This window comes from Aulostomus chinensis, chromosome 21 (assembly GCF_037954235.1).
Source record: "Aulostomus chinensis isolate RoL2024-O1b breed Wild chromosome 21, RoL_Achi_v1.0, whole genome shotgun sequence".
NCBI lineage: Eukaryota > Metazoa > Chordata > Actinopteri > Syngnathiformes > Aulostomidae > Aulostomus > Aulostomus chinensis.
Genome location: NC_141340.1, coordinates 21002182 through 21026182, shown reverse-complemented (window position 1 = coordinate 21026182; position 24001 = coordinate 21002182). Strand labels below are relative to the sequence as shown.

The 24001-nt window shown below is 49.2% G+C and overlaps 1 protein-coding gene and 1 long non-coding RNA gene across 6 annotated transcripts in view; one reads left to right on the top strand and one right to left on the bottom strand.

The window, feature by feature from the left end:
- The window catches only part of arhgap12b (Rho GTPase activating protein 12b), a 49170-nt gene that overhangs the window by 4619 nt on the left and 20550 nt on the right, over positions 1-24001 (top strand). The window lies entirely within an intron of this gene.
- Positions 20354-21300, bottom strand: LOC147242030 (uncharacterized). Its single transcript, XR_015110831.1, has 3 exons — positions 21070-21300; positions 20881-20964; positions 20354-20481 (listed from the first exon to the last, which is right to left on the bottom strand). It is a non-coding gene; the product is annotated as an uncharacterized LOC147242030 (long non-coding RNA).

Sequence of the window (24001 nt, the reverse complement as noted above, 5' to 3'; positions counted from 1 at the left end):
TGCATGTGTTCTTTGTTCCACAGGCTGCAGCAACCTCCTCCACTGTGGAGCGAACAAAGAGAGACGGGCTTGAATAGAAAGTAGGTCATATCTGCTGAGGATCAGGCTGTAGCCCCCAGTCGCCCCACTGTGGGGCCACTGTGTGAAAACGCCTGTGTGACTGTGAATGACATGTGTGAGCCGTGACGAGTGAAGGGAAGTGAGAATGGAGGCACGCTAATACAGTTAAGCTACAACCTAGTCTGGTGGGACGCAGCTCAAAGACCCCATCAGGGCGGGAAAGCGCTTCTTTCTGTGTTGCTGGCCGCCTACATCAAGCTTTTTGAATATTTTTCACGCTTGTCAAACCACACAAGCCAAAACAAACACACATTTCACTCTCAGCCATTTACATTTGCATGGGCACCTCTCAAGTGTCTTTTGTCAGGCTACAGTCATGCTGGCGGGGCGGGGAGGAGGCAGAGGGGCGTCTGCAGCAACCAGGCAGGTGAGACCCCGCCCCTCCCCGCCTAGGCCCACTTCCCTCCTTGTGCTTTTTTTGGTTTTGCGTCAGTTTGCCTCATGTTGTCATTTGTCAGGCAAGTGAACGACCCTGCAGAAAACTCAATTCTCTGCTTCCTGTCATTCCTTTGGTGCTGACGAGCTGTGACGGTGACAGAGAGAGAAGATCTTTATGTGATGACGCTGCGGGGGGGGGGGGGGGGGTGGGGGGCATTAACATGGCAGGCTAATAGCAAAGTGAAGTGGGGAAGTGTATCACTCCGACTCTCCACCCAGAGCGAACGGTGCAGCCCTCAAAATCATCTGACCAAGCAGGCCGACCTGTTTTATTATCTCGACTGGAGAAATCCTCAACACCTCCCTCACTCTGGTGAATATTTACACCCTCCGTCAAGATAATGCCATATTTTTTCATAAGTCTTCATGCTCATACCAGACATTTCAAAGCCAGTGGAGACTTCAGTACCTCTTAGATGCGACAGAACCTCAGTGCCGTTGGCTTAAATTGTTTCAGCTTCCTTCTACTGAAGGAGGGAAGGAAGATCTGGACGGATCGACGGATGGGTGGATCTGTTCAGGGAATTCAGCTGACGTACCTCCACCTCCTACCAGCTGGCCACCTCTCATTGATTAGATGTGATCTCGGGGGATGATCAACGCCTCCTGGCCGTGCCGAGCCTCCCGTGTGTCCGTAGCTTATCTCTGGAGCTCTGGTAACAGCACAGGCTGACGATCCACTGTCCGCTTTCTCACCGTACTTCTCTGAAGGGATTGACAAAATAAATCCTCACTTCTTAAGAACCTGGCAAGAGGATAGACTTTTTATTTTCCTGAAAAGAATGTGGAAAACTGTGTGATATAAAGCCTGTTTTCTCTCAGAACCATGTTGCTCCGCTAGCTCAAAAATGATCATCCAGTCCCTGCTGCCTCAAACGTTGGGTTATTTTTGAATATGTTAATAACGTCTTCTTATGGAATATGAAAGTCAAGATCATTTTGACGGGACACATCTCTGAGGCACAGAGGCTTCATGGACGTGTGGAGTCTGGTGTACAGGATTGCGAGTCAAGGCCAGATTGTTGTTTTCTCTCTGGAGGATGTGTCACCAAGGCGAAGATGTGGTGGCCCTGGACATGTTTGTGTCTGAGGCTTTGCACTGTGGAGCCAGCGGTCCGCCCAGCGCTCACTCACTGTCTGATGACACTGTTGTCGTCCGACCTTGAGAGGCCCCCACCTCCCCGCTTTGACGCGTTCTCTCACTGTCAAACTCCAAACAAGTTTTCCACCACTGCTGGGCTTTCCCTCTCTTTGTCAAGCTTGACACATTTCGTCTGTAGCACGCAGCCCTAAATGTAATTACTAGACCAGTAATTCCCTGAGATTATAAGCTGGATCAGTCACTGCCCCAAAATAAGCCATCTCCCAGTACTGCATGTCTTGTTTCACAGAATTCTCTGCTTTAATGGTGCTTACAGGCAGTCGGAGTTTCAAAGGGTTTCAAAACAGAAAGCAGCAGCTGATTCCTGTCGCGTGCGGCCAACTTGCTACCTGCTGCCTGGGGTCGTGGGCGTAGAGAGGCGGGGACGAGGTGCACGTAGCTTCTGAGGGGGACAGATACGTCATCATGCTTGGGTCAGTGTGGGGATTAGTTGTAACTGATGAGATGTAAACGTTGGGTCGTCTGAGCAGACAGAGCAACATTACAAAGTCCCCATCAAAGATGGAGGAAGGCATTAGCGCTAGGTCAGGTGACTGACGCCTGGGCATGTGAGTCGTATGTTTGCTGACTTGTGCAACAGAGCAAAGGCTGAGAGTGAGGCGGGACACAGCCGTGTATCGCACGAGGTCGCTGCGTGGGGGTGGTTGCTACTCTGAGATGCCCTTTGGAAATGTGTGCTCTGCTGGAGAGGGTTGGGCATGTTACTGCAGTAGTACCTGCTATTTTGGTGCTCGCATTTGGCTGATTACTCTCCAGTGATGTAGGTTTTCTCCCACGTGATGCAGAGTGTGTGTGTGTGTGTGTGTGTGTGTGTGTGTGTGTGTGTGTGTGTGTGTGTTCAAGCTTTTCTCTTGCACTTGAGGGAAGTTCTTCAGTCTACTGTACAGAAGCGAGCTAAACACCCCAAACACCACAGCAACCTGCTAATTACATGTGTCGCCAAAATGGATTCTTCGCCTGCAGCGCCTCAGATATGGATGAGCTGCATGGAACTCTCACTCTCCAAATAAACTGAAACCTATGAAGTGACTTTAAGAAAAAGCGTGCTCTTATTACATAATCTGAAAAATACCAGCAAGTACATAGCGAGGGCTGCAGTAACGTCTGGTCATCTCCTGTCTGCTGTGCCCTGTAATCTGGAGCTGTGCCGAGAGGCTTTACTCCCAGACCGGCTGAAAAGGAGGCCCCTGCTTGTTTTCCAGTGCATACTTGACATTCCTGCCTCAGCGCCTACACCACACACACACACACACACACACACACACACACACACACACATATGCAGTGAGGCAACAAAAACCCAAGTCAATGAAAGTGCGTTTTCTCTCAAAAACGAAGCCTCACACTGATCCGTAATCTAATATAGAATCTAATGTCACATCTGAGGATCTGTGTTTGTCCGCCTGATTTCTCTCTACTTCCTCTCTTTCCTGTCTGGACCCTTCTTTAGTTTCCCTTCTACTTTTCTTTTTACTCCATCTCTGCTGTTTCTTCCTTTTTTGTCAGCCCTCTGCTCCCCTCGGTACACCTGTCTCTTCCATTAGGCTTCCTACTCAATGAACTTGTCAGATGTGGTCCCAGCGTATGGCAGGACAACAGGAAGGAAACCCAGAGCTCCTGGATCAAACCTCAACCTGTGACCACCTCTCCTTTTTCCCCCTTCCCTACATTCATCCTGATCCGTGCCTCCGTTACACAACAGGAGGATTAAACCCTGCTGCCCCCGGGGGCTCAGCCTTCAAGACAACCACTGCAGTCGACGCTGACAAACCAGGCTTGAGGTTCCAGGAAGAATCTCTTCTGTTTTCGCGGGAGCATGAGTTCACCTGCGAGGGAGGTTGTGGTGTCTGGAACGGTTTCTGTCAAGAGCCCAAGAATGAGGAGGACACACAGACTCAGGGGTGGGGGGTCATGACCTCAATCAGGATTATGACATAACTGTGTTGGCCCGTCAGCATAATGAGGGGTCAAAGTAACAAGTTTCCATGTTAAATAGTTCTGATAAGGAAAAACAGAGTTATTTACACTTCCTGTTATGTAACACACAGTGTAACAGCAAGGAATCCTCGAATCAAAAAGTGCTGTTCTACCACCTGTCATTCACCTCCTGCTGCTACGAGAAATAAAAAGACAAGATAGTTCATCAGATTTAACTTAGACAAGACGTTAGGAGGATTTGTGAAGTCAGAGACCCTGAGCTGCAGCGAGTCTTCATCTGAGGTTCAATCTGCTCCCATGCTGGAGGAAGGAGGCTGTGACCAGAGCGTTTCAGGGTTCATTTCGAGGGCGAGATGACCATCGGATCAAGGTGTTTCTGTGGTCACGTTGACGTTCCTGTTCTCTTCTCTGACTCTCTGCTCAGCTCAGAGCACAAATGTGCATTCGCAGTAACTTACTGATGCTTCCAATGATTGCAGCGTGGTAGTGAACTCTGCTGCCCCCACCTTGATCTGCCTCACGTGTGTGACCGACTCAAGAGACCATCAAAGACCAGGTTCCGGGCCTGACGGGAACCCGGAGTAGTCAACGGGGGCTCGGCAGTTAACCGTGAATTGATGGAAACTGAATTGCATCGGGGAAACCGTTTCAATCATCTCAGGTGTTGCCAGGGAAACGGTCCAGATCTGAGAACAACTTTACTCGTGACCTTGGTTGGTTTAAGGGTCAGGAGTTGATGGACCGTGTGGGATGGTTGCAACACAAGTAATATTTCAATCTGAGGTCAAACTCTGGTGACGGTATTCGTGGCCACATCCCATAAGGAAGTGTTTTTCCATGAGCTGTTTCACACCATGTCAAGTCATAGAACCCTGAGGAGAGAAGCTTCCTCCTCCATCAATCCATCCGTCAGTGCATCCGGCCGCGGCCTGAGGAACGTTGCCCACCTCGTGACCTCTGAGCCTCCAGCACCGCCTACTTTTCAAAGACAAACAAGTCGCTGTGGCTGTGCCACTTTCTGCTGCTCCTGGGTGCTGTTCCTAATGACAGGTCTTTCCCAAAATAGTGCGAGGTCAAGAACACTGCAGATTGATGAGAGGTCCTGTGGCTCCTGTGCAGCTCTACCAAGGTGCCTGAGTGAAAGTCAGCTGTAAGAATGAGGGCAGCTGGGCCGTGCTGCACCAAACTGTGGGAGCTGTTAGGGAGCAGCAGAGGCTTCATTTCCTGGTCGACTCTCTGCCTCCGTGTCCGTCAGGTTGTGATGCAGCGTAGCCTCTATTCAGGCAGTGGGTGACGGCGGAGCATCACCTATTTAATTTGCTCACTCTCGCTCTCTCCCTCTTCTTCTCACTCCGTTGCCCGCTGTGTTTGTTCAGTCCCTCTGCCGTCGTTCACCGAGCCTCTCTCTGGGCCCAGCTCACTCATGTAGCTGGGTGGACGGGGGCAGCATGTACCCAGAGAAGGTAAGAACTCCCTGCGGCTCTGCTTTTGATAGCTCAGTGTTTCTCTTTCCCAGCTTCCCTCTGCAGCAGTGTTTCGTGTCTCGACCCACAAGGCCACGTTGATGCGTCTTGTATGGGCAGAAACCTGTAAACAATCTGGCACTTTTGTGGGTCCACTTGAGCTTCTGAACGCACTCAGACTGACGGCACCAGCAGTTCTGCGTGAGACATGGTGGGTGTTCTTGTGTGAGATTTATTTAGCGAGGGTCCACAGAGGTCTGTGTTTGCATACGAGTGGGGATGCTGAGGGTTGCGGACCTTCAGTTACATAACCGATGCTGGCGGTGTCCAGAGCCGTTTAAACAGCTGCTAGTCATTTTCCCCAGTGGCCCAGTGTTGCGGATGAGTAGACAGGTCGAGCTATTCTTACACTCCACCCTCCTCACGCAGCCGTCGTGGCCTGGAGAACTGTTCCCCTCGGCTGCGTGTCGACTCGGCGACTGCGAGGTCCTTTACGTATCACGTTCCGGCTTTAAAAGTGTTTTCCCTGCTGCATTATGTAGTGTGTTTTGTGTGGTGTGCTCTGTTTCCGTTTACTCAGATTACTTCTGAATTCACCTTGGGGGGGTTCAGAGTCTGCAGAACGTTTAAGTGGAGCTCGTGTTTATTTCCCTCTCCTTGGTTTCACCCACGCAGTTAAAAAAAAAGAAGCAAATCCAGCTTTTTAAGATGAAGGTTCATCTTGTTTTATCTAACCGAGATCTGCAGTTTATGGTTTCATCTTTCACCATCCAAAATACAAAATGAAACACTGCAGTAATATGATTAAGGAGGCTGAGCAGGCTGTGAAATTAGAAACGATTACAAGGGATCTTTAAACGCACAGAGAGAAATATCTCTTCTCTCGTCCTGCACCTTCCTGCCACGGTGGCACTCATTCAGGTTCTTTGGGTGACAGCTTGTGAGCACTCGTTAACGAACGATACAGCACATTACTGCAGATAAAGGGCAGTATTGGTGAGCCATGCAGAGTTTCTCTGCTCTCAGTGCTCTCCTGGGGGGTTGAAGCTTCTGCTGGTTGCCCGTGTGTGGGAGGGCTGGTGGAAGCATCGGAGCGTAGGCGTCTTCAAGCATCCAGGGGCACGTATTGTCTCTGTCATATGCCAGTGCTGCTGTTAATTACATGCCAGTGCTGCCAAGGAGACAAAGAATGAGCTGTTAATCAATCGCTGCTGAAAGAGGGAAATGGTCCCTGGCTCGTCACGGGGGGGTCAATGGGGAGGAGCACTGGTGAGAGTTGTTGGGTTCGGCGTGTGTTGATATTTTTGTGTTTGCCATGATGTTTTATTGTCAGTTTAGTTTTGTAGGTCATTGATAAGCTTGCAGCTCTGAATTGAGGCCTCGCAGCCTGTTTGAGTCCTCAGAACTTTCCACCAGCAGCTGTCACCTAACAAAGACACAATACTGTGGATCAGTCTGGAGCCTGCTGCCAGCTTTACAGCTCTCCACCGTTCAAACAGCAAATCCAATTTTACCACAGCACCAATGTCCTATAATTGCATTCAATGGGCTTTGGGCTCACTAGGGGGTCTGCCAACTAAGCTCTGCCTTTCGGGGATCCAGTCCACGTCTCTGGACATTTCCCCAAAGCTGAGCAGAAATAGCTCTCTGATTAAAAGCGAGATTCTGGGAGACAATCAGTGTTCTCCAGTACACGGAGGAAACTTGAAAGCCAACAATCACTCCGTGTCCTTGTGTTTGACTGACAGAGTCACTCCCTGCGTCCATTAATGAAATGGATATGCCAGCAGTAACGGATGTTCTCTTCATGCTCTGTTAGCTCCACAATGCCATTGGCTACTTTGACACGCTCTCTGTGTCGGTGATTGACGGCTCATTGATTATTCTGTCTAGAGGGGAGCACGGCGTTACTGTCATAAATGTTTGAGACAGTTCAAGTCTAACGGGAACTTAATGGAACAACGACATCAGAGAATATTTCATGTCAGAGGGTTTTGTGTTTTACTAGGCACCAGTATCCTCTTCAATTGTTCCCAGTCAGACGATGACAGACGATGCACGCAGCTTCCGTTGTTTGCCCTCAGAGCTCCTTTAGTTGCTAATCTCTGAACTTTAAGGAGGTGTTGGTGTTCGCATCTTTTCAGGCAGCTCATAGGTTCAGTGGGGCAGGACTTGTTACCCCGGCAACCATCCTGAGCTTTGTCACAGGGATGAACCGGCGTGACAGCTGACTCTCAACGTACTCTCATGTCGACAGTCAGGATTTTATTTTTGTTTATTATTTTTGTTGCCAACAAAACTCCCTTCCTGTACTGCTATCTAGCCTTATTGTTGTAGTAGAAGTGGTAGTAGTGGTAGTATCATTTCATCAGAACTTGTTCCAGAGCGTAATTCAGAAAGCGTCGGTCCTGGAAGTGAAGCGACTCTGCCGGTAGCGTGTCGTGAGGAGCCGAGCGGCCCTCATCTCTGGTTAGAGCTCTGTACTGTATAGATGCACTCGCCCCTCTCCAGGTTTCACTGTGTTACACAATGACTCAGTGCCTGTGCAGTCTGTCTGCTATGCAAATCTCATGAAGTCACATGCACAAAATTCAGATGCGAGATTTGCAGAGATTCAAGCTGACTGTGGCCGTGGAATTCCTTGGAAAACGCAGGTCAAGTTTGCTGAAAACGTAGGAGGAAAATGACTCAAAGTGATGTTCACCAGCCACTGAGACGTTAGCGTTGAGACTGGACCCTGCGACCCTCTGCTCCTAGATGACACTGCCTCTGTATGAATTAAAGCACGCAGACAGACAGACCAGGCCAGAGTGCCATAATCATCTAAAAAAATGTGTTTAGAGGCTTTACTGGGTGAGCAGCTCCATGCTCCAGCAACTGTGGGATGGAGGGGCTTACAGGTCAGCCTGAGCCTGGACAGACTGCCCCCACCACACACACACACACACACACACACACACACACACACACACACACACACACACGCGCTAGGATGCAATCTTCTTACATATCGGGATTAAGGGGTTGTGTACAGTAAATTCCTGGGTTAAACCTCTCTGTCCCCCCAAACTCCTGTTCATCACACACCAACATGCTCTGACGTTTCTCATCGTGTTGAACAATGCACTCAGATGTACCATTCTGTGTTTGGTTGTGGGGGCGAAGGACTAAACCTCTCCAGCAGCACCGAGCGTATTACTCTCTTAATTCCCTCATACCGAGACTCTGCCGTGAAAAACTGCCGTGTGTTTCGGCTCACCTGATCCCGTCTGAGGTGTTGTTATTTTAGCCTTCAGTTACACGCAAATACGGGCGTCACAGCTCTCCACATCCCATTCACTTGCTACGTGAATGTTGTGTTTTCGGCCCTGACGCAACATGACACACATTTTTACCGAGCTCTGCTTTATGACCTGATTAACAAATGGTTTCATCTTCAGGTTCCAATTCTGTATTTAATTTATAATAAGAATGTATGGACACTCGTTTGATTTTAGTGCAATGTGTGAGTCTGTACACACATAACTATTACACTCCATATCTCTGGAATAGCTTGGGTGTGTGTGTGTGTGTGTGTGTGTGTGTGTGTGTGTGTGTGTGTGTGTGTGTGTGTTATCCCTTCATGTACAGCAAAGCAGCAACAATTGAAGTGAGGAAGACTGTTAATCAAAGTGTCAAAAACCTTCTATGTTACTGGGAGTGCACTGGGCTGCGAGTGCGAATCAGTCAGAAAGTAAGAAAGGGTAGAGGTTGATGTGAAGCTGAGGGTGGTGCTAACCGTGCTAAAAGCTATTAAGTTGTGTACCAGACAGTCACACAACTTAATTGCAATTATGTTTTTTCCCAAAAGGCTCAACCCCAGTAAAAGCTCATGCTGATGACAGAGATGCTAGCCGGTCCTGGTCTCCTGGTGTGAGCAGCTGCAGCACCCTGTGACCCGCAGGGTGGCGGCTCCATTGTTCTCATGGTTCCATTCAGTTGCTCCGTCATCTCTGGCTAATAATGCTCTCCACCACACAGACCCACATACATGCAGGCTTCTCAGACCCGCCAGGAAAAGCCACTGTATCACGTCCCCATTATGAGAAATGGAGGAGTTTCCCGTCTGTTTTTTTTCCCTGGTGCGTCACCTTTGATGGCACAAACTCGGGGATGGCCGGTAAGAATGACGTCACAATAACTCCAGGTTCAGTACCTCGTGTGCAGTCGCCGGCCGCTGTAGTAAAAGCAGCATGGAAGACAGCGATGGTGTTTCTGTAGGATCTGGGAGTCAAAGGGATTTAACTCATCAGGTGGAATTTGATGACATCTGAAGGGGGTTTCCTCTGGTCCCCCTGCCCCCCAGGTCCCCCCAGGCCCTTCAGCTCTTATTGATCCAAATGAGTGGGTGTTTGCAATAATATTCTCCATGATGCTACGGTGCTTTGGCCACGTGCTCAGATTGAAATGATGAATAACGGGTTTAGAAGGGAACATCGTTACTGAAACAGAAATGTATGAGAACGTGTGACGGACACCTGCTGGTGGACCGGGTACAGGTGGGGAAGTTATGATTTTCAACTTTTCACAACTAATTTCATAACGTCGTTGTGAAGAAGTGACAGGTGGACTTGATTACTCTCAGGTGTCCATCTCTTGTAGAGATGAACATCCTGGAAGATCTCATGTTCGTTCCCTCATTTAAAGTGCAAAAGCTCTCAGTCTCTGATACTTTTAACTTTTGAAAACTTGAAGTAAATTTGCCTAAATCTTTATTCCCCAACACCTTCCTGTTTTGGCATTGTTACAAAATCTGAAGGATAAATCGTGACTGAACTTCTAGCTCCGCGTTCCTGGGAGGAACCAGGTCACCTCCCAGTCCCTCTAAGTCCTTCATGTTCCCAGTTTGGTCCCAATCCAATATCCTGTTGTCGGTCTGAAGCAAACCCACTGACTCCTTTTTTTCAACCCAGCAAACTCACCAGCACCCAGTACTCCAGACCCTGGTTAGCATCACTCAGCAGGAGCAGGCCACCTCATGGCTCAGGGTTGCTTAGTGGCCCGGTTCCTGGTCTACCTGATACAGTTTCTGTCATTGGACTGGTGGGACTGTGGCTGACAGAGTTGCCTTTACGTGTCATTGCTTGCTTGATAAAACAATAGCAGCATTCTCAATAATGTGGCGAGCGCCATGCCCAGTGGAAATTGAATTGCTCTCTACAGAAGCAGCTCTGTGACCATCAGTTAACCAGCCAAAACGCTTTCATGGGTCACTCAGAGGACAAAAGAGAACAAGGCTGTCCACCCGGAGACGAGCGAGCCTGGGAACAAGGCTGTGTGTGGCCGAGTGCAGGGCTCGGCTCCGTTGCAGCGGCCTGGTTATTGATCTAATTTGTGTTTGTGCAACAAAAAAATGCATCACAGTACATTGTTTGTCATTCCAAGGCCGTAGTGTTGTGCTGTTTGACACTGGGTTGATCTGGGATCAATACGCGCTTGAAGCAGGAGAATGATCACCAAGACGACGGCTAAACCAGGACATGGCAGGACTCTGTGGTCAGTGTGTCTGTAAGGGTAATTCCTGTTGCTCGGCTACAGTTTCCTCCAGTGGGCCCAGTGATCCACACTGGAGTCACTACACAAGAAATAACTGCCACACCGCTGCAGTTCATCTTTGTCTGGTATTCAATTGAGCACTCAGATGAGGGGCGACCTGCAGAACTGCAGCACCACTGCTAGGAACCCGCCGGCCCCAGCAAACCCTCACCATCATCCCTGCAGAAGAACTCTGCTAATCTGTGTTCACTGCTGACATTTTTCTAAGCAGAAAATCTTGAGAAACGTTTCTCCAGACTGGAGACCTGAACTGTCATGGACGTCGTTGCCCTGTTAGCAACTGGAGCAAATGGAAACTCAGAGAGTGTTGTTGAGAGCAGGTTGCTGTACCCCCTGATGGCAAAAAGTAGGACAGTTTGAGATGAACTCTGCTCCGCCGCTGTAGCAACAGCTCAGCTGCTCAGTGACGGGCTGTTTCTACTGCAGGCCCGTTACCGGTTCAACCAAAACTACGTTGGCGTGTAAATCAGTCGGTGGCAGGCACTGAAGAGTTCAGTGTGTGGTCATGTTTTCAGTGAGACGTGCGGGCCAGTGGCCAGCTGATGATGCACTTCATTTCTCTAACCCCAAACATGTGACCAGGCAGTATAGATGACAAGGCAGCCCTCTCTCTGGTAGGGACCATCCACAACAATGGCTGTACAGTGGCTGGGCTGCTACTGGAACTTTACTCTGGATGGATGGAGAGGGATGGGGGCACTGGGGGGGGCGGTGGCGCTGAGCTCTTCGGTCTCTGGTGGGATGAGTGACCCATGACCCATTCGGACGGGACACAATGCACCATTCTGTCACTATCCCCCATCACACACGCACACACACACAAGCTCAAACACTTTGCGTCATGGTATGTGGGCAAGGATTGTGTGTAGCCCACTTTCACATGTTTCTCAGCCCTGATAGCAGAGTGACGAGCCTTCTAGATAAATTAATAAATTGTGCATGAACATCATTTAAGCCCCAAGCAAAGCTTTCATCAGCAGGAGCCAAATGAGATGAAAAATTCCGTCGATGACCAAAAGAAACAGATGAAAAGCATCACATCCTCAGATGTGAGGAGCTCGTGGGGCATTTTTACCCACAATGTAAAAGAACACACTCATTTTGGGGATCATACTGGATCAGTCAGACTGGACTGCTAGTTAGCTTAGCAGTGAGAGCTAACATTGGGACACAGACGCAATTACACATTTCTGCAAGACATTCTCTGCCTACATTACCAAACCTAGTGTAGCAATACTTATTGTGGTGACTGAAGTTGCATCAGGACCCGTGGGTTGCTGCACAAAATCACTACGCTCGGTCAGGAAAGTAGTTCCTGCTGTGGAATTGACTGTAAAATATTATCTTGTGATTTTAAGCATTTTTTCACAGTGAATATTGAGCACGACTCTCCTTCTTTTAATGCAGGCAAACAATGTCTTGGATTGTGGTTTTATCACGACTTTTGAGATGTGTAGCTAACGAGCAGTCAGCCGTCCGGTGGAGGTCTGGAGCTCCGTGGGGCATCAGGGAAGACAGAAGGGTCTCAGTCTGTTTGTCTGGCTCCTAAAATTCTAGACAATGTGGTTATTTTCAAGAAGTTATGTCTCTTGACTAACTTTTTATGTTCTGTTGTCAGTGTTCTGCTATTTTACTGATGGATAGTAGCAGACATATTCATCACACATAGGCTGCAGTGAGTGTGTGTGACATCCCTGACACTGACAACAGGAGCACCGTATGGCACAGTGTTAGAGACTTGGCATTCTCATCTCAGCAAATTCCACAATGTTTTAAAGTTGTTTCATTGAATGAACACAAACTTTGTGGTAAATGCACTTATTGAGTACTGTCTCCAGAGCCAGAGAGGAGAACAGATAACCTGGTATCCTCGGTGATGCATTAGGATGCTGAGACCCACGCTAGTTAGCTTAGCGCAATGAATGGTACTGGGTGGGCAGGTTAGTATTTGTCCATCAGAAGTCCCCAAATATATTTATCAGCCATTGGCGGCATTAATATAATGAGGGTTGTACACAATATTTGTTGACCAGACACTCAGCCGGAACTACTTTCCTGACTGGGCGCAGTGATTTGACGCAGCACCTCCAAAGCTCCATTGGAACTTGGGTCAACAGAACCAAACGTTTGTTGAGGACTAGAAGAGCGACTGCTGCTACTGATGATGATGAGGAGGAGGATTCCTGCTGGACACACCAGCATCCTGGACCTGAGCTAGCTGATGCTAACACTCCCACCCACCACCAGCCATTGGGCTAAGCTAACTAGCCTGGACATGAACTAGTTGATGCTAACACTTCCCACCCACTACCAGCCATTGGGCTAAGCTAACTAGCCTGGACCTGAGCTAGCTGATGCTAACACTTCCCACCCACTACCAGTCATTGTGCTAAGCTAACTAGCCTGGACCTGAGCTAGCTGATGCTAACACTTTCCAACCACTACCAGCCATTGGGCTAAGCTAACTAGCCTGGACCTGAGCTAGCTGATGCTAACACTTCCCACCCACCCACCAGCCATTCGGCTAAGCTAACTACCCTGGACCTGAGCTAGCTGATGCTAACACTTCCCACCCACCTCCAGCCATTCGGCTAAGCTAACTAGCCTGGACCTGAGCTAGCTGATGCTAACACTTCCCACCCACCCACCAGCCATTCGGCTAAGCTAACTACCCTGGACCTGAGCTAGCTGATGCTAACACTTCCCACCCACCACCAGCCATTCGGCTAAGCTAACTAGCCTGGACCTGAGCTAGCTGATGCTAACACTTCCCACCCACCCACCAGCCATTCGGCTAAGCTAACTACCCTGGACCTGAGCTAGCTGATGCTAACACTCCCACCCACCACCAGCCATTGGGCTAAGCTAACTAGCCTGGACATGAACTAGTTGATGCTAACACTTCCCACCCACTACCAGCCATTCGGCTAAGCTAACTACCCTGGACCTGAGCTAGCTGTGCTCACTTACTACTCACAAGGCTTCACTGTGCTAAGCTAGCTAGCACCAGTCTGAGCTCCCTAAAGCTTACACAGAGGAGAGAAGGGTCCTTATCATTTTTTTCTGGTTCTGGAACAACGGGAAAAAGGTGTATTACCCCATAAGTTCAGCTTCTGATGAGGAAAACAAAAAACAAGCATGTTGATGGTAAATGTTTTTGCCGTGATAATGCAGTGAAGCTTGTTGGAGGAGGTTCCCAAAAAAGCAAACCTGATCAACTCAGTATTTCCCTGCCCCGTTTATGAAAGACAGCTTCATTCCTGAATGAGAGGAAGCATCTTATGAGACATTTTCTTCTGTATCTCAGTATTAAGACAAGCACATAACCCTGAGCAAACAGCGCTGTTGGAGCCTGTTTGCTAACCTCTACTCCTCGTTTCATACCAGTGGTAGAATACCTTCTGATGAAGCACCAGAGCAGGAATTTGGTATTGTTGTTCAACGTGCAGTTTTATCATGATTTAGCTGGACCTCCTCCTGTGCTGTGCCTGAGGGGTGGTCTAGAACGAGTTGTCCAGACTGCCTGTCGAGCTCTGGGTTTGCGAATGGGAATTCCATTTCCTGGTTGTAGATGAGCTGTGAAGGCGACGGCCCTCTCTGTGGGGGACCCTGCTGTCAGCTTCTGCCAGTTTAAACGTGTTGTTGTTCTGTGCTAATGCACAAAACAATCTTCAGTTCTACCTCCATTACCTTCCCCTTCTGTTTTCCTCGTCCTCCCTGACTCCCTCAGGCGTCCTCTTCCCTCCATCCTGCCTCCCTGAACTCTCACTGCTCTTGAAATGCTGCCGCTATCGTCTGCTTTGCTGCTGCCCAGCGCTAACAGACACACATGTAGCATCTGTTCTTGGAGGATTGTGGTCACATTGTGTTGCTCCGCTTAGCAGCGTGCCTCAGCATATTGGAACCTACGTGTACACGCACAATATTCCTAAACATGGCTCACTGCATGTTCTGAGAAATCTGTCTGTCGCCTCAAGCGGAGTCCTGTGTGTGTGGGTGTGCGTGTGCCTGTGTGTGTGAGTTTGCGGGTGTTTGGAAGCATGTCGTGGGTTCACCATCCGCTGAGAGATTTGTCTGGGAGGAAGTTTCCATTTCCCTTGCGGGAAGCTGTCACCTGCTGAGGTGGTGCGCCGGCTCGGTGTGAGACAACAACCAGCAGCTTGAATCTTTCAGCCCGTGGTCACATGTTTGGATGCACACACACCCGGGTACCCCTTGCATCCGCTTCAGGCAGGGTGAAAGGGCGGCGGTGGAGTGGAGCAGCAGAGGAGGGGAGAGCAAGAGCTTCAGAATGATGCCACTTGAGGGGCGGCAGCGTGGCGCTTATCTGGGTCACGTTCAGGAGAGGAGGATCATTAAATCCAGAGCATTAGAAATCATGAGTGCAAACACACTGATGCACATGCATGATCCAAACACCGAGCGTGAGCTACGCACCGGCTCACACCACGGCTCCACATCCTGCTCCTCATTCTGCTGCTGCACCCTCAGCTACTGAGATAAAGGCGCTGCTCGCTGTGTGTTTGATTTTCAATTAACCTGATTCGGGAGGTTAATACCCTCCATGGGCTGCGACCGGCATCCTCAGCAGCTCCAAGACATTTCCTCTCCGGTGAATGACACCGTCTGCATGAGCAATAACGACGCGCCTTCTTTGTCTCCGCCGTTGCTCCTCCACGTTGAAATGAGGATGATAAGAACTCCGCCGTGACTTGGTGTCCTGCCAGGTTTGGCATTCATGTCAGTGGCAGTCACAAGCATGCGCACGTGTGGAAGTGAGCCAGTGTGCATCAGAAATGGCATCTAATTCAGCGACGTGTCATCCTGCATCTCCTCACTGTTAAGCAGCCTGAAGCTTCAGTCAGTCCTTGCTGGTTGGAAGCTCAGTGCCTCCCAGCATCACCTCGTTCATTATGCATTTTTACTTTCAGCTTTCGTTGGTGATCTCTGGCCATTGATGATGTCTGGGATCCGCTGGTGTCTCAGGACTTGACGCATTGCAGTTTGTCTTAAAAGATTTTACGTCTTTTTCTGCGATTATATTTACAATGGTCATTTTTATAAATGTGCGCTTCATCTGTTAAGTGGAGTTTTGCCTGCAGACTCACAATATTGTCCTAAAGATCTGCAACAATAATATTTTGAAAGAAAGTTAAGTGCCAACTATTTTATTGATGGTTTAATCTTTTTTTTCTCTCAAGCAAAATGCCGATCATTTGCTGGTTCCAGACTCTGATAGATGGAAATTAGCAGTATTGCTACAAGGGATGGATATTGGCAAGGACCTCGTGATACCTGTGTCACGATGCGATGGTGTCACAGTATCCTGATGTGTTGTGATATTCATCAGGATACTGTGACACCAGCGTGGTGCCTACAGCGAGGTTTGCAAATGTCATTTTAATTTCTCTGATTCAGTTTGTTTGAATTCATTTATTTCATTTGGTAGCCAAAGTGCCTCCAAATGTCCACTTCAAAGTTTCCAGGGGTTTTAAGTTCCTCCGCCATGTTGGCTTCTAATGGCCGCTTCTTGCAGCCTCGCCGCTGTGCTGTGACACCTGCTGAAGCAGAGGTGCAGAAGTCATATTGTACTTCTAATCCGTGTAAAACAGGAAGTGTTGTTGTGTATGTGTTTTCTCCTGCGTCTTCTGACCAGATCACACTGTGGCTGAGTCTTCCTCTCACCTGGTTTGTGTGCTACCTGGCGGGCCAATCTGCTGCCAGATTACCAAACCTGATAATGGCTGTAATCTGCCAACATACGTGTTTATTTTTGGGTGACCTTCCTATTGACAGACCGGGCGGAAGCATCATAGGGGGTGCTGGATCAGCAATGATCACTTTGTTTGCACACACAGCTGGTGGCAGATTTACCACAACTCCAAAATCTAATCTCCATAATCTGCTTCCAGCACTCGAGGAGCAAAACATTGTGCATTTTAGCAATTTGATGATTACTGCATGTCGGATGTTATGTCCTGTAGAAAATCCGGTTTCCAGAAGTGTTTGTTGAGCTGCTGTTGTGCTGCAGAGACGTTGTTGAGGCTCAGTCCTTCTGGTTGCCCCTGCTTGCTTCACAGCGACTGCAGCGTCTGTCAGCGGGGCCGAGCGTGTGAACCTCAGACTTTATGACTGCAGGATCAAGAACTCTGACCCTTTGTGGCCTGTTGAGTGAACTTTGAGCACGGCCACCCGTCAAGCAGTCCACCCTGCTCTCTCTCTTTGATGTCTTCCAACTCATTCATCATTCTCTCTCTCTCTCTCTCTCTCTCTCTCTCTCTCTCTGTCTTTGAGGAGCTCAGGTCACTCAGCTAATGAGTGGCCCTATTTAAGGCGAGCACTGCGGCCCTAAATAGCTCTCTTAAGATCCTCTAATCAGCCGCTGAGGCCTCTTCTGTTGTGTTTGACAGCAGTCTGGATGTAGCCAGCCCGCTGCTGTAGCCTCCACCCGCCAGAACCCGCCTTCCTGCTCTGGTCTCCCTCGCCCCGTCTCGACTCACCGCTCTTTTTGGGATCATGTTTTCGTACCTGAGGAGCCCGCACTACATCGTGAGTAGCTGTTGTTCTGACGGTCAGAAACAGGCTTAGCGAGTGCTGCGGTGGGTGTTGAGGCTTAGGCTCCATGGCCGAGGGGAAAGTAGAGCAGGTGTTAGTGGGTCTGGTCAAGGCCTCTGGTAATGACCGTAGAACAAACTGGGCCTCTGGTTCTGACCGAATGCGTTCGCTGATTCTTTGTAACTGTCTGTGTGGAGAAGTACATGGGGAAGTACTGCTGCAAATATTGTAGTTTCCACTCTATTTCATGCTTGTTGTTTCTGTTCCAGCGAACCTCCCGACCATTTTCCAAAATATGAATTGTTTCAGTCGACTTGGTTTCTCTTCACCTCGATGTCATGATGCTTCTGAATGACCGTTAAGAAATAGAACTGCTGCCCACAAACAAAAGTAAAGGGATTTTTAAAAGACAAAACTGCATGTGACCTCCCTCCACACATTAATAACCCTGCTGAGGAGGAAGCTTTTAACAGTTATAATACTACAACCCAGACTGGCTCCTCCGGGTAGCGAGTGACATCACCACCGCTGATAATCCAGCCTGAACCCTGTTAGATGGAAACCGCTAATTAAGTCAGAATTGGAAGCTTCCTTCTGGGGCTCTTCAACCAATTACCATCAATTACTCTCGTTAAAATTCTGGAACAAAACCATTCTCGTGCTAATTGGCACCACATCGAACGTGTCAAAGGCACCAAAACTCCATCTGCTGAACGACTCTCTTTACTCCTCGGCTGTGCACAGCTGCTGATTCCTGCGTCTGATGCTACTTTCACTTGTAGAAGGATCGAAATACGTCTTGAGTCCAGGTGCTGGGGCCATCTTCTAAGAGGCTGCCAGTCCATCTGGAATTGGACAGGTTGTGTCTGCTTTCAGTGAATGTCATTCACGGATGCCACGCTAGCCTCAGCGGCGTGTTGCGAAGGTTTTCGGTCCTAGAAGACTAAAGGTTGATTTGCTGTTTCCTCTTGAAGCATCAACTGGAGTCCATAATGGAGAGCACGGAGGATGAAACCTTCGCAGACCTGCAGGGTAAATGCCGTTCAACTTGAATGGCTTGCTGACGAGGAACGAGTGTGTCAGTGAACAGAGCTGCGATGGTGAGATGTGACAGTGCCCCGCGGTCTGGTGTCGGCGCTCGTGTTGGTGCAGGCGATTGCAGTCGTTTCTTGGTATTTGATCAAAGCTTTTCTTCAGCCTAGAAGAGGTTAAAGCCTCTTTTCTGCTCAGCCCTGTCACAGCACACCTGCGCCCCCCCCCCAGGAAAGAGGGAGAAGCTTCACCAACTCCCTTGTTCTCAGAATTTCAGCCATGTTTTAACCTCATCCATCACCTCTTCTCCATGGCAACCCAGCTGTTCCGTCTCCCCACTGAGGCTTTGTTGCTCTCTATTGTTGTCCTCTGGTTCTGTCCGGCTCCTTCCCTCCCCACCAGGAGCCAGATAATCAATCAAATCAAAGCGTTCCATTATCACCAACCTGCTGTTGACGGTGGGTGGGTTTTTCTCCCACTAATGGCGCCGCACCTGCCCTCACCACCGCATGCATCTGCAGTACAGTCGGTACTTTTACTTCCACTGAGCCATATACCTGCAGTAGGTGGGCTGTCCCTGAGGACGCCAGCACACGGAACGCCTGGGAGGTTGTGGGTTCTACTGCGTGTTTCAAAAATAATGAAAGACTACACTTTTTCAAATTTTCTATGTTTTTTGTGTTTTTCAGTGTAAAAACAATGTGAATAGGCTACCAACTTGTTTTTAATCAAACATCGACATTGTTCAATGTAAACTAGCAACATATCAGATATCCTGCATGGCTCATGACAGAGGAACCCAAGCGTCACCTCTGACACACTACCCTACACGTCAGATTGCAAAATGCCGCCGTCTCCTCTGAAACGACCACTGAAGCAGGATCAAACCGGCTCCTTCCTATCGGGTGTAAACAAGCAGAGCAGCGTGATGACGGCAACGTCAGCGTCTGATCTGTTATTGACAGCTGCTCACACGGACTGTTGTGTTGCTCTGTACCAAGAGCCTTTGTATCCCTCACTGTCTATCTCTCTCTCTCTCACACACACACACACACACGCACACACACCAACCTGTAGGGAGGGGATTGGTGTTTGATTTTACTGAGAGGTTCCTGTCTATTATTGAATCTGAATTACTATTGCAGATAAAAAGAATATCCTCCAAAATCAAAGACACCACTTCTCCGCTGATTCAGAAAGTAACGATCGGACTGTTGGAGCGACCTGAAAGAGCACGTGAGCGTCCCCACACGGTTCGATCACGTCTGTAATCAGCGAGGTATCAGCACACGTTACCTGACACGGTGACATCTCAGCTGTGCTGCAAGTCCCTTGACATTTGTACATTACAGGCCTCACACGGCCGCAGTTACGACAACAGGTCCTGTTCTGTAATGATTCTGGTGTAATTCATCCGTCTGGATTATTGGCTTTTTAATCTGGTGGTTCATTGTTGACTGATTGCAGCTTTGGAAGCCGGAGGTTTGGCTCAGAAACCTGAATGTAATCATCACACTGCTAAATGACACATCCTGTTATGGTCTTCCTGTTGTTTGGGATTCACTGGAACCTGATTAATTGGATCTTGAAAATTAGCACGCGCGCACACACACACACACACACACACACACACACAGAGGAATCACCGATGAGTGTTTTTGCTCTGGTTGATTATGCCAGGCGTGTGCTGAATGTGTGTTTGAGTGTGTGGGCGATATGTGAAGTGAGGTCTGTGGGCGTCCGTCTCTCCTCTCCTCACTGGTGTGTTCAGGCACCAGACTGGACGAACTGGGCAGCTGAGTGATTCAGCTCTGTTGTGCTGCAGAGGGGAAGTGACCGCGGGGTCGCGCTCTGGCCACCAGGGCGAGAAGTCAGAACTCACAATGATATCAACACAATTTAATGCAGTATAGATATTGCCAGAATATTTATGTTTGTACTGGTACCACAGTCAGTATTGTGAGTACTGTTTGGATCACTATGGATTGTGGAAGTGCACCAGTTAACGAGCAACATTTCCCAGCAGATCAGGCATGTGACCGCGTGTTCCCTGGAGGGCAGTCGGGATCCAGCGTCTGGAGGTTGAGTCAATATTGCTCCTGTAGCGTGGCTGCGGCTACCAGATCTGTTCCTTATTCTACAGTTGTTCTCCTGGTTGTTCCATCCGTTCTTTGGTCTCTAGAAGATTAGAATACAATGAAGTGACCAAGATAAAGCTCATTGTTGCATCTTGAGGTGTTGCAGTATCCGTTACTACTCATAGTTTTTTTACTCTTCGGTGAGTATAAATACTCTGGAAGGTTACACCTTAACTGCATTCTGCACTAGTCTGCTGTGTGTTACTTTACACAGTATAGTTTAAATGTTCAGTAATTTACATTTTGATATTCATGATTGCAACTGCATGTATCCGCGCTTGCGATGCTAGTAGAGGCTAGCAGTCTACGTATGTGGGTCCTGCCATGCATGAGCAACGAGTGGAGTGCAGCTCATCTCAGTCCAGACCTCTGAGTCTGTCAAACGTATTGTTCCTTCTGTAATTGTTGCTGTTATTAACTGATTCTTGGAGCTTCTCACCTGTAACAGATTTCCTGGCAGGTCGTCTGCTACGCGTACTTCAAAATCTCACATGGGTGGAAGGGGGCGGGAGGTTTTGAATTCCTTGGAAATGGTGTGAAGGTTAAGTTTGCTCAAAATGTAGTCAGAAAATAACGATTTACTCAGAAAAATGTGCACCAGCCACTTGGACCTGCTGTAGGGACTCACCTGTGGCTGTCAAGACTAGCCACCGGCTAGCGGGCGAGCGTTAAGAACCCTGCTTTGTCGACTAATGACTGCCCGTTATCGTCCTGTTTAAAAGAGGCTGCGGCGTTTCAGTTGAAGAGCAGATGGAAGTCTCTCCTCCAGCCCCCAGAAACCCTCTGACACTGTGTGATTCCACATAAACGGAGCAGATTAGCTGGATACATTTGAGGGAATATTAAGTGTTCCATGTTCTCCAGCCAGCTGCTCCACACAGAGATACGGGAGTAAATCATTAGCCACTATGAGCTGATTCCAGAGAGTAATGAGCTCCCTCTGCGTCTGATGACACAGTCATTATGTGCTTTTGGGCTGTACTTCTTCTTGCCTGGCAGTTTATGGAGGAAGGTGTAAAACATGTATCCAGTCTGAGGCGCTGCTGCTCTAACTCTATTAAACCTCGCTGTGAGCTGAAACACACACAGCTGCTGTTAATAGAGCTGCAATAATTCTCCTGCGCTTTAGAGGCCCGGGTCTTGATCCGGCCTGGGACGGAACCGTTCTTAATACTCCTAATGAACAAGAGGGACCGCCATCACCGTTATGGTCCCTCTAATACCCAAAACACAGCAGGTGCGATATTTGCTGAAGGCCAAATGGGTGCCATTCTACATGAAGTATTTCAGTCCTGCAGTAGATGATTAGCCTGGCACTCTTCAGGGCAACTGCACTGAACCAGGATTGAGGCTTCTGTCCAAATATGGTCACACGTGCTTCCACTAAACCCTGAAACTTAAACTGGGTAAAGGAGAGTCCCTGAAGCAGCAGGTGGCGCCGCTGTTGCTACATCCACTTATTCAGTCTTATGTTTATGATGCATCTCATGATCTGAGGTGACCGCGTGTCCTCTGGGATCCACCTGGGCGCTGACGTAGTTCAGTACCTGACCCACTCAGATTGGTTGATATAATCGGATTCAGATCTGTTCGTTCTTGACGTGATGAATCTGTCCACCCCCAGATTGATATTCTAACTATGAATTCATCCAACTAGGAGTTTATACGGTGTCAAATAGTCCCATGGACAATGTTTCAGTGTGTCACTTGACATAATCAATCGATCATCAACATAGTTGCTGCTTTGATTGATTAGCCAACTCAGCCCCTTCTCCTCCCCGACATCCGTCCAGCAAATCAGCACAACGGGGAGGGAGCTGCTGTAATTAGCTCCGACCAATCACGCTGCAGGCATTAGGTCAGGATTAGTCATTAACTGGGGCTTAGCTGTCAGCTGTCAGCGATGGAGGAACGCTGCTGTCTCAGCTTGGATTTCAGCCTGCAGGAAATAGTGAGAAATAACAGAATAAACAGAGTTGGAGAGCTCTTAAAATACTGCGCCCGCTGCTCTGTTCTGTTCTTAGCAGGGGGACCAGACGCCAGCTGGACACGGCTCTGTCGCTTAGGTTGCCTCTTTAAACTGCTGCAGAAAACCGACCTGGAAACAGCCTGTTGGAGGCCTCTGTGTAGAGTTCAGTGTTCACTCTGCAGTGGGAGGAAACTCAGTGGCTGCAAGTTTCAGCAATAGAGCCTCTGAGAATGAGTCATGGAGGTCAGCCAGGACTCCTCCATCAGGGCTCCTCCATCAGGGCTCCTCCATCAGGGCTCCTGCATCAGGGCTCCTGCATCAGGGCTCCTCCATCAGGGCTCCTCCATCAGGGCTCCTGCATCAGGGCTCCTCCATCAGGGCTCCTGCATCAGGACTCCTCCATCAGGACTCCTCCATCAGGGCTCCTGCATCAGGGCTCCTGCATCAGGACTCCTGCATCAGGACTCCTCCATCAGGGCTCCTCCATCAGGGCTCCTGCATCAGGGCTCCTCCATCAGGACTCCTCCATCAGGGCTCCTGCATCAGGGCTCCTGCATCAGGACTCCTCCATCAGGGCTCCTCCATCAGGGCTCCTGCATCAGGGCTCCTGCATCAGGGCTCCTGCATCAGGACTCCTCCATCAGGGCTCCTCCATCAGGGCTCCTGCATCAGGGCTCCTGCATCAGGACTCCTCCATCAGGGCTCCTCCATCAGGGCTCCTGCATCAGGGCTCCTGCATCAGGGCTCCTCCATCAGGACTCCTCCATCAGGGCTCCTCCATCAGGGCTCCTGCATCAGGGCTCCTGCATCAGGGCTCCTGCATCAGGGCTCCTCCATCAGGACTCCTCCATCAGGGCTCCTCCATCAGGACTGCAGCTCTTGACTCCACCCAGAGATGAGAACCAGAGTCTCTGCATTTTTGTCTTTGTCTTCATGATGTCCCCCACACACTCCCTATTTCAGTCTTTCCCTGCATTTGTGTGTGTGTGTGTGTGTGTTAAATAGATGTTCTGAAGCACACTGACTGTGCAACAAAGGCAAAATCATGCTCTCCAGGTTCATGCGTCATCGCACACACCAGCAGCTATAAGCTCCTCCACCACTCAGACCTGCTGCTCTTTGAGACGCGCGCCCCTTCACCTGGAGCGCGCACACACACACACACACACACACACACACACATTCTTAAACACCCTATCTCTCCATGTGCTTTAAAGAGAGGAATGAGACTAAAAAGGGGATGTCAGTCTGATTGTGGCTCGCTGGCGTTTGGTTTCGTGCTCCAACTCAAGTTTCGCCTCAAATAGAAGCCAAACCCTGTGATCCTCTGGGTGCCTCTAAAATAACCATGGACGTCTTGTCCCAGATATGAATTGTTTGATTCTCTCGCTCTAGTTTAGCTCGCTCCTACAGTAGAATCCTCCGCCTCAGTGCTGCAGACTGGTTCTTGGCCAACGACAGCGTCCCATATGCACATGAGACTGAACGAGGCTGCAGGCTTCCCCTGTCCTCAAAATCCATCCCCTCCCTCACTCATCAACATTTCAGCACAGAACAGAAGACACGAACACAGCAGAGATGCTGTTTCAAC